Source organism: Felis catus, chromosome D1 (genome assembly GCF_018350175.1).
Source record: "Felis catus isolate Fca126 chromosome D1, F.catus_Fca126_mat1.0, whole genome shotgun sequence".
Taxonomy (NCBI): Eukaryota; Metazoa; Chordata; class Mammalia; order Carnivora; family Felidae; genus Felis; species Felis catus.
Window position 1 is genome coordinate 80,755,876 of NC_058377.1, and position 13,441 is coordinate 80,769,316.

Genomic DNA, 13,441 nt, shown 5'->3' on the forward strand with positions numbered 1-13,441 from the left:
CTGCTTCCTAGGTTTCTGGAGTTGATTTTGCTTAAATTTTTCTCCAGCCTTTATGTTGATTCTGTGAGGTTCCAATATCCTTCTCATAAAGTCATTTTGAAGAAGTTTCCCTCCCCCCAAAAGCTTGTTTCTGTAGCTAGCGTATTAAGACAATGATAGAGAATTTTTGCTGCCCCAGAATTGGCAACCAACACAAACAACTGAAAATAGTGTCCACAAGAACCCACATTATAAAGAGACCTGCCAACATTTGGCATTATACATTTTCCTCTGGGTTTAAGGAAAAATGAACTATCATTCTATAATTAACCAAACTTCACTGCTTATGCCTTATGGATGTTTTTAAGAGGAGAGGAGAGGAAAGAACAACAAAAGTTGACAGTGTCTTTGACCTGTGCCCAGATCAAAGTTCATGGCAAAAAGATCTTTTCTTCATTGTTGGTAGTGTCCAACTTCACAAAGTGACATAAAAGGGTACTCAAAAAGGATCATTCATGGATATTGGGGATCTACTTTCATAGCCCCACATGAGGAAGCAAAAAAGGTTAAGATTAAGAGGAAACTAAGAGTATAACATCAACATCTCACCTGGAGATGACAAGAAGTGTGTGGTTTTGGTAAGGATAGCAATAGAGGCAACTACTGTTCTTGGAATGGGTCATATATGATGCCAGGAACCAGGGCAGGCCCAAATGCTACTTTAAAGAAGAAAAGCAAACTCATCATCTATGCTGAGACCATGACATTAAAATAGATCTGAGAAGGACCACAGCAATTGTTCTGCAGCCCATCACTAGCATGTGATGAATTGCATAAGGTATCTTCTGTTTTCCCTATTCTTTCTTCCCCAAACAAGGAAAATCTAGTCCAAAGGAGGGGATACATTGCCTCAGACCCAGGCCCTATACACACCTACAAACCAAGGTGGTAAGCATGAAATGAAAAATAAAGTGAACTCACTCTTTAAAATCCTCAAAGCTTGGGGCACTTAAGTCATTAGAGCATGTAACTCTTATTGATCAAAAGGTCATGGATTTGAGCCCCACATTGGGTGCAGAGTTTACTTAGAAAAATAAATGGAGAGTTTACTTAGAAAAAAATAAATAAGATGTACAATCCCCCAGGGCAGCTGGGTGGCTTAGTTGGTTGAACATCTAACTCTTAATTTCTGCTCAAGTCATGATCCCAGGGTTCTGGGATTAAGCCCTGCATCAGGCTCTGCCTTGAGCATGGAGCCTGCTTAATATTTTTTCTCTCTCTCTCTCCCTCTAAAAAGAAAAAAAAAAGTAAAATCGCCAAAGCCCTATAGCAATAGAGAAGAGTTAGAAAGACAAATTTCAATTTTCTATGAGATTGGAGTTTTGGATTTTAATGCAATAAAGATAAAAATATAGTCTCTGCCTGGAATATTTTTAAGGAGTAAAAGAATTCAACAAAACATAGTTGAGCGGTAACAATTGTTTAGAAAATTATACACCACTTTAATAGAATCCCAACTGATACACTCTTTGACAGTCATTCAGGCCACAAGAATGATATTTCTTAAAAAAAAATTATCATTTGTTTCTGTTGCCTACAGGACAAGCACAATGTTCTTTAAAATCTTTCTTAGCCTGACCTGTCTACACTTACAATACTTATCCTAAGATCCATTGTGCAACTTTTTATTACCCAGACATACTGACTTTAATGATGCTTTGCCTTACACATACCTTTCTTTGGACATAATAGATATAAATTGTAAATCTAAAAAAAAAAAAAAAGATTTTGCCTCGGTTAAATTGAAATATTCTGTAGGTTATATTGGTTTTTGAAGTCTTAAAAAGAAAGAATCTTGCTGATATAACTACTTTGAATCTTAATGTACTGAGTTGATAAGATAAAAAAGGCACTGTTAAAGTTGTGAGAAGCAAAAAAAAAAGGCATATTTAATTCACATCTACTAAGTTTTGATCTTTTTTATAGTTTACCAAGAAAGATACAGAATCTTTATGATATCTGAAATACTTCCTGGGAATATAATCTCCAGCATCAATTCATATGATGACTGTAAATACTTACTGAAGGTAATCTCTAGAATATATACTACATAATGGACCTATAGAGTAAGTATACTGTAGGGAATTAAATACATTGTAAGTGAAAGTCGCCATATTTACTTTGGTCATCCCACAATTATATACAACTTTTAAGTTATTCTATGGGTTGGAAAGTTCCAGAATTTCCAGGTATTTAATTATTCACTTCAGATTTACCAATAATCAAATGTTCTTACTAGAGAATCATGACTAAAATATATAAATCCTGATAAATTAATATATGGTATAACCTCCCTACCCAACGCTCATTTCCTAATTCCTGTTATGCAAAGTACAAACTCCTAGCAACCTACCATACTGTATTGGTCAGAGCAGGGGTAGCACATCTATATCTACAAATCCTTTATGAAAAAATAGAATAAATAAAACAAAACAAAATAAATGCATGTAGAATCGTGCCATTCAGATAGTTAAAGCCTAAGTGTATACACATGTATGAATCTGTCCCAGTTATGACATGTTATGAACATACAACTATATGAATGTATAATACATACAAGCATATACTTTAACACAATTTTCTTGATTTTGTGAAAAATATCAAAAGTTATTTTGTGAATGTGCCAAAATATATTTAATTTGGCTTATAATATATATGCCATATAATAAAAATACATTTATTATAGTTGGTTATAATTTTAAGAGTTTTATTTATATTCTAAAATAGGCATAGATCATTATCTAAGAGGACCAAAAAAACCCTAAAATACTAAATTTGTTCACAAGATTCTCAACATCATAACCTTATTTTTCTTTTCACTGTCTTTCCTGACACTGTGAGAGCTGTTATCTGTTGAAATTACACACAAAAAATGTTTACTTCAAAGTTAAGTGTATCAACCAGTGATTTCTGGTTTCAAATCATTTCCTAGTAAACTGAACTACTGTGACCTTTAAAAAAATATATTTAATATATTTAATATCATGTTAACCCATAGAGACTGTGATCTACAGATTTTTATTGTTAAATCTTGTTAAATCTTGAAGCATCATTCCAAACTAGAGATTTAATAAATACTAGATAGAAATTTGTGAATGTTTTTGTTCTGTTTACTGGATTATAAGCAGTAAATAGCCTTCATAGCAAATATTCATGGCAAATATTGAGCAGGGAAATATTGCTATTTCTAACCTTTCAAAACATGGAAATGGAAAGACACAAATGCCAAAGTAAAATGAAGATTTTTATTAAATTGGACTGGAGAAAAGGAAGAATTGATTTGTATTTAATGCTACCTAATAAGGAAATTAACTTCTGGGTTTGATCTTTGTTTCTAAAGTATGTTTACTTGCAGTTAAATTCTAGCTAACTAGTATATCACCAGAGTTAATTATCCACCAATCATTTAAGAGGATTAACAAGCCAGGGACATATAAATTTATTTCCATAATCAAGCTGAATTGAAGGTAAATGGTGAAGGAAAATAAAATATCTAGGACATGTGGATCAGGAATAATAGGAATATTAGCAACTGTGTACACACAGAGGAAACAAAAAAGATTCTCAAGAGGATATATATATATATATATATATATATATATATATATATATACACACACACACACCCTGCCAATGGGAGAATTGGAACTCAGGTTTTGCTCCCTTCTCTGACTCTCTGCCCTTTAGTCTGTATAGGGATATAGCACATCTGCACATCCCCTTCCTGCCCAAACATATGATGTATGGTACTGTGGAAAGATATTTGATCTTTATTCCCAGTTCCTACCACACAATTCCTAAAACCCTTGAACTTTTTGAGTGATTGGATGAAAAGAGAGTTTTTGTTCTAATGAGGCAGGTCTCTGATAGGTGGGGCCCCTAGACAGCTTCAGGATGGGGGCTGCTCTCAAGAAAGAGGAAGGCACGATCCAAGAGTTAGACTTTCAGCCCTTCCCCTGACCTCCAGAGAGAGGAGAGAAATTAGGGACTGGAAGTTTCGTTAATCACCAGCCACCACTGATTCAATCAAGCATGGTTATGTAATGAAACCTCCTTTAAAAAAATAATAACAACAGGGTTCAGAGACCTTCTGAGTGGTGAGCATGTCGAGATGCTGGAAGAATGGCACAGAAGCTCCCTGCATCCCCTGCATACCTTGTCCTGCATACCATCTCTTCCATATGACTATGCCTGACTTGTATCCTTCATAATAAACCAGTAAATGTGTGTTTCACTGTGTTCTATGAGTCTTTCTAACAAATTATGGAACCTAGGGAAGGGGTTACAGGAACCTTCAATTTGTAGTCAGCAGTGTGGGTGGCCTGGGTACTTCTATTTATAGCCAGCATCTTGAAGTGAGAGCAGTCTTATGGGACTGAGCCTTTTAACTTATGGGGTCTGACTCTGACTCTGGGCACTTAGTATCAGAATTGAGCTGAATTGAATTGTTGGACACTCAGTATCAGAGAATCAGAGAATTTAAGAATTGATAAATAGGTGGTTAGCGTCCAAAAATACCCCAAACTATGAGTTTTATACTAAGGAAAATATTTTATATGTTTCTCGACTTCTCAGTCACAGACAGCAACTGTCCTTGGAATACACAGGAGGCCCACCTCACTACCACCACCTACGTATTTTAGAATTTACATGAAAAGGAAGGGGATTTGAATTTTAGGGGTTCGTTTTCTCTTCGGGCCAGTCATTTTATTGGAAGATTTCCATGAGGGAACTAATTTTAATCCTGTCAATAATACCAAGTTGTATTTTATTATATTTCATTATGTGGGGAATTAAACACGAGATCCAGAAAAACTGAGGAAATATATAACCAAGACTAATGGAGTTGTGATTTGGACTTGGATATGTCTATTGACAGTGTAGTAAAAGAACGTGTGTGGTAACATAGTGGAGCATCCCCCTTCTGCCTCAGAAATTGTCCTAAGACACAGAACATTGAAAAACATTCCTTTATCTATAAAACTCATTTACTCATGGTCGTAAATGTCCTTACCTGTTATACTTCAATTGAAAAGGGGATCTGATTTGATAAACCCAAGGATAGAAAAAAGGTCATTCATTATCCACTTCAGATAAAGGACAAAAATAGTACAAGGAGACCCTGTAACCCCAGTCCCAAGGAAGGTGTGTCAGTTTCAGCTTCAATGAGGTAGTCTAACTGTAGATTGTAGTACGTGTGGTGTATCAGTCAGATAGGAGAGCTAGCTGCATGAATTTACACTCCTTCATAACATTCCTTCATCACTTAAACATTTTCAGAGAGAGGCATCTTAATTATGACCAAATTAAATTACACTGTAGAGTAGTCAAATGGGTAGGGAGACTCCTGACTTAAATATACTATTTGTCAATTATGGTACTAATGTCTAATGACTACGGCAATCATCTGTCTTGGAAAATAACTGGGAAATTCAAAAAGATTAATAATTCAAGATTTATCTTCATTTTTTTATGCCAGAATCCCTTTCTCTGCTTCTTTGCATATAACTCACTCTTACTTACCTGGTCCCTTGATGTATATTTTCTTATAAACAGCACAAGTGACTAAGCTTTAAGGTGAATATCTGTTATTTATTTTATGTATTTCAGGAGAATTATAGCCTATTTGTCTTTTAAAATGCAATTTTGAGGGAACTGCAACATATTTTGTTTCTTGATTTTTTCCTTTCAAGTGCTACTTTTCCATAGTTTTGCCTTTTTCATCTCATTAGTCATTTTGAACATAGTCAATAAAGCAACTCTGGACAAGGAGCATCATGGAAACCCTACACAAGTTCTGGAGAGTTTTCTTCTTTGTATCCCAGTCATCTATCAAATATGGAACCATCTTGCAATGATGTGCCACCCACCTTAATAGATGCACAAGTGCTGTAAACAAAAATGCCAAATTAAACTGTTTTTTTTTACTCTTGTAACCAACTAGTAACTAAGCACTAATATATACTCAATTAAAAATGAATAAAGGCAAACATTACACACACTAAGGATATATTCACTATTTATCCTATCAAAGAATCGTTTATTAAAACAACCTCACATTTATAATATTAAAATTAAAAAAAAAACTAGCAACAATTATAGTACCCATTGCAAAAAGTTGTAATGAAACTGAAGTGTAGATAGAGTACTACTGATATTGTAAAGTTGTGTTAAATTTTTCAAAAGGCAACAAAGTACTATATGGCAGTAGTCAGAAAACCATTTCCCCGTGCATTTTATTATACGCTTGTAACTCAATAGAACTCAAAACAGTTAACGCACAGAGATGTTCATAAATGTGTTTAATCTGTTATTAAAAGGGAAGAAAACTGACTGGAAGCAGTTGCAGTACACATTGTATACTACAGCACCATTACGTACTCACTAAATACATTAAGTATTATGAAGGCTAAAGGGACTAAAGGTACCATTTTGGAAATATCATGTTTAAAATGTTACAAAATAGGAGTGCCTGGGTGGTTCAGTTGGTTAAGCATCCCACTTCAGCTCAGGTCATGATGTCACAGTTTGTGGGTTTGAGCCCCGCGTCGGGCTCTGTGCTGACAGCTCGGAGCCTGGAGCCTGCTTCGGATTCTGTGTCTCCCTCTCTCTCTGCCCCTCTCCTGCTCGTGCTCTGTCTCTGTCTCTCTCTCTCTCATAAATAAACACTAATTTTTTTTTTAATGTTACAAAATAGTTCTTGCTGCATCTCCGGTGCCTGTGCCACCCGCTTCTCCTGGCCTCTCTTCTCCCAGCCACAGCCTGGGAGACCAGAGTGGGGACTATGTTCTGATGCAAGCTGATGGCCCTCAACTACTGCAACCCTGATGGCTTCAATTGTAGCAATGAAATAAAATTTAGAAAATTTACTGTCTGACTTGAAGACCATAATATCAGACACTACCAGATTGAAGACAGGTAATTAAAGAAACATCCACAGCAGTGACTAGCTTTTTTTTTAATGTTTATTCATGTATTTTGAGAGAGGGAGAGAGTGTGAGAGAGGGAGTGCACATGCACACGAACAAGGGAGGGACACAGAGAGAGGGAGGGAGAATCCCAAGCAGGCTCCATGTGGTCAGTACAGAGCCCAATGTGGGTCTGGAACTCACAAACCCTGAGATCATGACCTGAGGTGAAACCAAAAGTCCAATCCTTAACCACTGAGCCACCCAGGAACCCCCAGCCCAAGTTCTTTAAAAAGTACTACAGAGATGTTAACTGTCTTTTCAAGATTCAAGATCAACAGGAAGCCACTGACTGGTTTCTTGGTTTAGCTGTTAGACTTGAACATTGAGATAATGCTGAAAATACAAGGACTTACTACCTGATAATACAAAACATGCTGACAATGCAGCAAAAAATGCAGAGCCATTGATTGGTTTGGATGTAAATACTCCCAATTTTAAGGCTGGTGTAATGGCTTTGGCTAACCATCAGATTCATTGTCATGATGATTACCTGGTAATGCTTAAGGCAATTCACATTGTGGTCCAGCAGTACCTGAGGCAGGATGCAGCAGCTAAAACAAATGAAACAAAAGAGGATTTGCCTGTTGCTTTACACAAACATATTCTTGGGTTTGACAGAGGAAATGCAGTTCTTAATGAAGCTGCTCAAAAATCTTGGATTGTTCCATATGGGAGAGATCAGGGAGCTACAGACAAAAATTAATGAAGCCATCGTAGCTGTTCAGGCAATTATTGCCGATCCAAAGACAGAACACAGACTGGGAAAAGTTGGAAGATGAACATTTTAGGATTTCAGCTTCTCACCTACTTAGCATAATTGGGAAGCCATGTACGCTCTGGCTTGTGTTTGGAAATCAAATGTCACATTTTCAAAGGAAGAATCCTAGAAAATTGACTATGTTCTGGACATTTACTACCATCACCTTTTCTTTAATAAAGTTCAGGAAAGTGGAAAAAAATATGTTACAAAATAGTAAAATATATACATATATACATAAAATAGTATAGCATAGATACATAAAAGGATGTAATAATACAATGATTGCATCTATAGAGGCTTACCATGAAGCAGACGCTGTTCTGAGCCCTCTACATAGATTATCACAATAAATCCTTACAACACTTCGTGGATGTCGATAATATTTTGTCCCTGTTTACCACTTGCTAGCTATCATAGCTGTTACTGTCATGATCCGAACTAAGCCAATTTCATTTTCACAACCGTTGGGTACTTTTTTGTGGACATTGATGACTTCTTATGATTATATTTCTTTGTCAACACAGACTCACTACCATATGGTACATTTTAACAAGATTTATATTTCAGCCTGAATTTTGTTGCACATGGAGACATTTATTGGTGAGAAGGTATACACACGTATTCAAATGTATATGCACAGAAGTTACACATCCTCTTTTGGTAAAGCAGGTTAAATCTCAGTGTTCTTTCTTACAGAACATTGAAAAGTCCTTTGAATAGTCCTTTTAGGCAGATGCAACAAACTGTAATGGCAAGTTTAGCAAATTTACTGGTCTCATCAGGGAGGAATTATCTCTAAGGTATGGATACACAGAATCAACTTTGAGCTCAAACCTAAGAGCTCCACTCTAGTACACAGGGAGTTATTTGGATATTTTTGGCAAAGGTGTCTACGGAATCTTTATAAACAATCCACATACCTTGTCTACCAGAAATTTCTACCCAGAAAGTTATAGAATTTCTAATGTCATTTAGTAATTAAGGAAAAGTCAACTTAAGACCATTTAGTCCAAATTGAAGAGTTTTAGTATGCTGCCCTGGAAGATGCATAACTGATTAAAGAGCTTCAAATATTAAGTAATTGCCCCGAAGAACAGATTGGAGCTAACACATACATATATATTACACAACTTATACTAAAGTGTTTTTAAAGCAACACGTTGAAATCTGACTTACTAATTATTTTGATTTACAATTATTACTGTGCAAATGAATGTACAAAACATAATTATAAACCAAATCCTAGGTTGTTGTAGCAGGGAAGAGACAGTATACTGATAACACATAAAGTTAATAGAATACATCATTTTTGCACAGTTTATGGTACTTCTAAATCCCTGCTAAAAGTCTTTTATTACAACTCTAACTCTGAGGGACTATGGATGAGACACTCCAGGTGGCAACTACAGGTATTTTTAGGGAAAACCTTCCTAAGTTTCAGCCTTACACAAAACTGTACAGTATCTCATATAGGCCAGAATAAGTAGAACAATACATATACCCGATGAGCTGTTACAAAGAAATTGGGGTGTCTTGATAAGAGTTGAGGTTACATTACAAAAAATAGCCACTTCCTAGTAAAGTAATGTAAAAGCCAGGCAAGTAATGGATAACTTAGAATTAGGACAAATTTTAGAGGGAAGATTCTGGATGTTATCACCTCCCATCCATTTGCCTTTGCTATACTACATAGGGTTTCACCAATTTCCTCATGAGAAGGCATCTTATACTAACTCTCTCATGAGGAACATACATAAAATACATGTTTGCATTGACTGTAGTTGTAAAATGTGGATCAGTTATTCTCACAGTCCTTTACAGTGATTTTAAATAGTGTTATGTCAAACAATCTCTTCTGTATTTGAAAGATATATACTGAGATTACTACTCATTATGGGCTAGATGGGTGATGGGTATTAAGAAGGGCACTTGTTATGATGAGCACTGGATGTTGTATGTCAGTGGTGAGTCACTCAATTCTACTCCTGAAACCAACATTGCACTGTATGTTTACTAACTAGAATTTAAATAAAAATTTGAAAGAAAAAAATTGCTGTTCGTTAAAGGTATCAGCACTCTAGGGTCTCCAGAGAGACAGAACAATCAGTGTACTCTTTGTACAGTGTTGTTTTATCAACCTTTTTCCACTTTGGCTCTTTCTATTCATGTCCTCTCTTCTCCACTCCCCCTTCTAGAGTTTTAGACTCCTCACCTCATTCCCACTGGGTGGAGGTATAAATGAGGTATTATAAAATCCTGAGTTATCTATGTGCAATATTACAGATTCATTCACCTCTAAGTTCTGTCCCTTCCCTTACACAGCTGTGTGAGGCAATGTGGCCGTACTGGATTACCACTGGACCCCAGCTGTCAGGAGACCACAGCCCATAGCCTTGGCCTCACCAGCCTCCATGGCTTCATCTTCTACCTGCTTGCCTCCATCCTTTCCTCCCTGCTCTTAATTCTCAAAGTGGGAAGAAGGTAGAACAAATATTTTAAATCACAGAAACCTGTCTTGAGGTCTCACTGGAAGCCTTTTCACCTATGTCCTGTTTTGGACATTCCTCTCTGGCATGGTGCACATCTACTGAATGGGGGCAGGGAATGACCTTTAAAAAAAAAACAGATTGGAAGGACCACTGCCCGCAATTAACACCATATAAACTTTGTTTTTAAATTGTTGAGTTTGTTGCTTGTTCTGTAACATTATCACTTATATTTGAAGATGAAGAGCCTATAATATTCAGATTAAATGATGCGTGAGACCAAAAAAAAATAAGTAAATAAATAAAAATAAGAGATTTGGTGAAAGCATTTGGGTTATTTTTTTCCTTAAAACCTTTTTTTCTCATTTGTGGAGACATAATAATGCTGTTAATGTTATATTGCCCTATGCTATTCTATTTCATAGAAAAGCTGTGATGTCCCAAAGATTCTTGCACCATATTATACAGCTTATGGATGGTTTCCCTCTATGTTAATGGCACGTTGCCTACTGGTAACGGTGTGGTGTCACAAGCAGAGGATTTCATGCTAAAGCCTGGGTTTGGAATCTTGGCTCTGCTACACTAGCTTGTAGAAGCTACTTGTTCTTTCTTTCTTTTTTTTTCTTTTTACCTTTGTTATCTCATTTGTAAATGGAGGATAGTAATGATCTCTACCTGGTGGAGATGTTGTTAGGATTAAATGAGAAAAATGCATGTAAACTTCTTGCCACAAGTAATTCCAAACTGTGTCTAAAAATAAATAAAAAGTAAAAAAATTAAGAAAACAACTTATGTTCTTGGCTCTGTAGTGTGTTGTTCAAATTATTCCTTTAGCTGGTGCAGTTGCAAAGCACATATATAATAATACCAAAGAGAATGTCTTTCATTAATAACATTTAGTAGAGAACACCTCTGCTCTCCTGGAATTTTAAGGATAGAAATAACATGATATCAAGCTTGTTGCATCTTCATAACTCATTAGCATGCCTTTTCTCAACACAGTTCTACAATTCATGAAGTGCTCCACTCAGCAAGTCCAGGAAATGTGAAGCCTCACCCATTGCCCGTTTCAATAGCATGTCGCATTTACTTATACAACATGGTTACGTGTTCCCAATTTACATAGCAGGATAATTCCCATAGGTCAGCAGATCAATGCAATATGTGCAACAGTTTTAAAGTCCAATTTTCTTAATACAAGGACGTGCTCCTGGGCAAAATAACTTTTTAGTAGCATTCAATGCTCAATACTTATTTCAAATGCATTTGCATTTTTATATCTTCATCTGTAATTGGCTATTTTCATATTAAATCAGCTTAGTATTGCACAATTTAGGATGTGATTTGTCAGAATGTTTTGTAAGCACAAAGCATATATTTAAATACTAAGAAGTATGCCTAATAAGTATAATCTGAACTTGAAGATCTGAGTCCCATCATTTGTGATTTGGCTGCAAGATGTACAATGCATAAAATTTCATGATCCATCATCCTATGATTGTTTTGATATTGTGCAAAACTCAAAATTCTAAAAAGAATAACATTTCCTTAAAAATATGATCAATAATCTCATTGAAATATCCATACCTATACAGCACATCACACACACACTACCATTTCTAAGCCTTTTTTATGATGCATTTACCTTTTTTCTTTCAAACGTTAATTTATTTATTTTGAGAGAGAGAGGAGAGAGAAAAGGCAGGCTTGCATGGGAGGGGCAGAGAGGGAGAGAAATCCCAAGCAGGCTCTGGGCTATCATTACAGAGCCCAACATGGGACACAATCTCATGAACCGTGAGATCATGACCTGAGCCACAATCAAGAGTCAGACACTCAACTGACTGAGCCACCTAGGCACCCTTCTTATGATGCATTTAAACTTCACAATAAATCTAGCAGTTGTTATTTATAATCATCCCTTTTATTGATAAGGAAACTAAGACTAAAGAAGAAAAAAGCGTGAGACTTATTCATGGTCACGTACCTAGTAAATGTTAGAATCAGGAAACCAACTGAAGTATCTAAAACCAGATCTCTTATTGTGTTGTTTACCTTTCATTGTTGGACCGATTAAATTATCAAAACATATACATCAAATTATGAAATACAACTTGTACCTGTGTGTACACTGCCCTGCATTTCCATTTCAATCACTCTGCTTCAGGTCAACCTCATCTTTACCTGAACTATACATGTAGCATTCTAAATGGTTTCCCTGTTTCCTGTTTCTTTCCCTTCAAACTATTCTGAAAATGGCCAGTTCCTAAACCACAGCTCTAATGATGCCAGTTTCCTTTTCAGAAAATGTCTATTCGTTGCCTTTTCAATTGTCAGTGTCAAGGGTGAATGTTAGAACTGGAGAGCCTCAAACAGTTCTTAATCAAGACATGGAATTTTTAACTAACATCCCTGTAAAAAAAACTTCCATACTGTGACGTTAAAAACTTCTAAAATGTTCTATAATCTTTCCTCCACATACCAAACTACCCAAAGTTTTGATTATCTACTGTCAACCTTAAAAACAAAATAACCAGTTATTTAACCAACAAAAATGAGTTTATTCAGAAATAAGAGAGGAATTGCAACTTGGGGTATGCAAACCAGGGAGAACCATAGCCAAGTCCAAAGAATGAAGAAGAGGGCTTGCTTTTATAGAGGAAAGGAGGACACTGGGAGGGGCTGTTTGGCCCAAAGTTTCATTGGAGAAGAATGAGAGTTCGGGTTGGGGTGGCTCTTCATTGGCTGAGTTGTGGCAGTCTTTCATTGGTTGGGTTGTTGCTGAGCAAGGGGAAAATCTTTCTCCCTGTTGGGTTATGTAAAGGGGTATGTAAAGTAAGCTGCAACAAGTGGAACCCAAGTGAGAACCCTCCTTTCATTGTTTCCCAACTCCATTTAGAATTAGGTTTCCTTTATTCATTTTCACACTACTTTTTCCTTTTTTTCTCTCTCTCTCTGAACTTCTACTGAGAAACACTCAAAAGGGGCTTACAGACCTCTGACACTACCCACACAGCTAAATGCATGGACTCTTTTACTTCTATTTTCTCTTTCTCCACTTCCTTATGTAGAGCTGTTCTCGGAGTAAGGACACCATTGTATTTCAGGTATTTGATATTCTTATTTTCAAAGACAGGAAATGAAAAGTATAGCTCCTTGCCCAAAGCCTATGTATCACTTTTCAA

General features: G+C 36.1%; 1 pseudogene; it reads left to right on the forward strand.

Annotated features, from left to right (window-relative positions):
• Window positions 1-6,823: 6,823 nt before the first annotated feature.
• On the forward strand, window positions 6,824-9,754 carry LOC101101587 (annotated as a pseudogene).
• The last annotated feature ends 3,687 nt before the right edge of the window (window positions 9,755-13,441 follow it).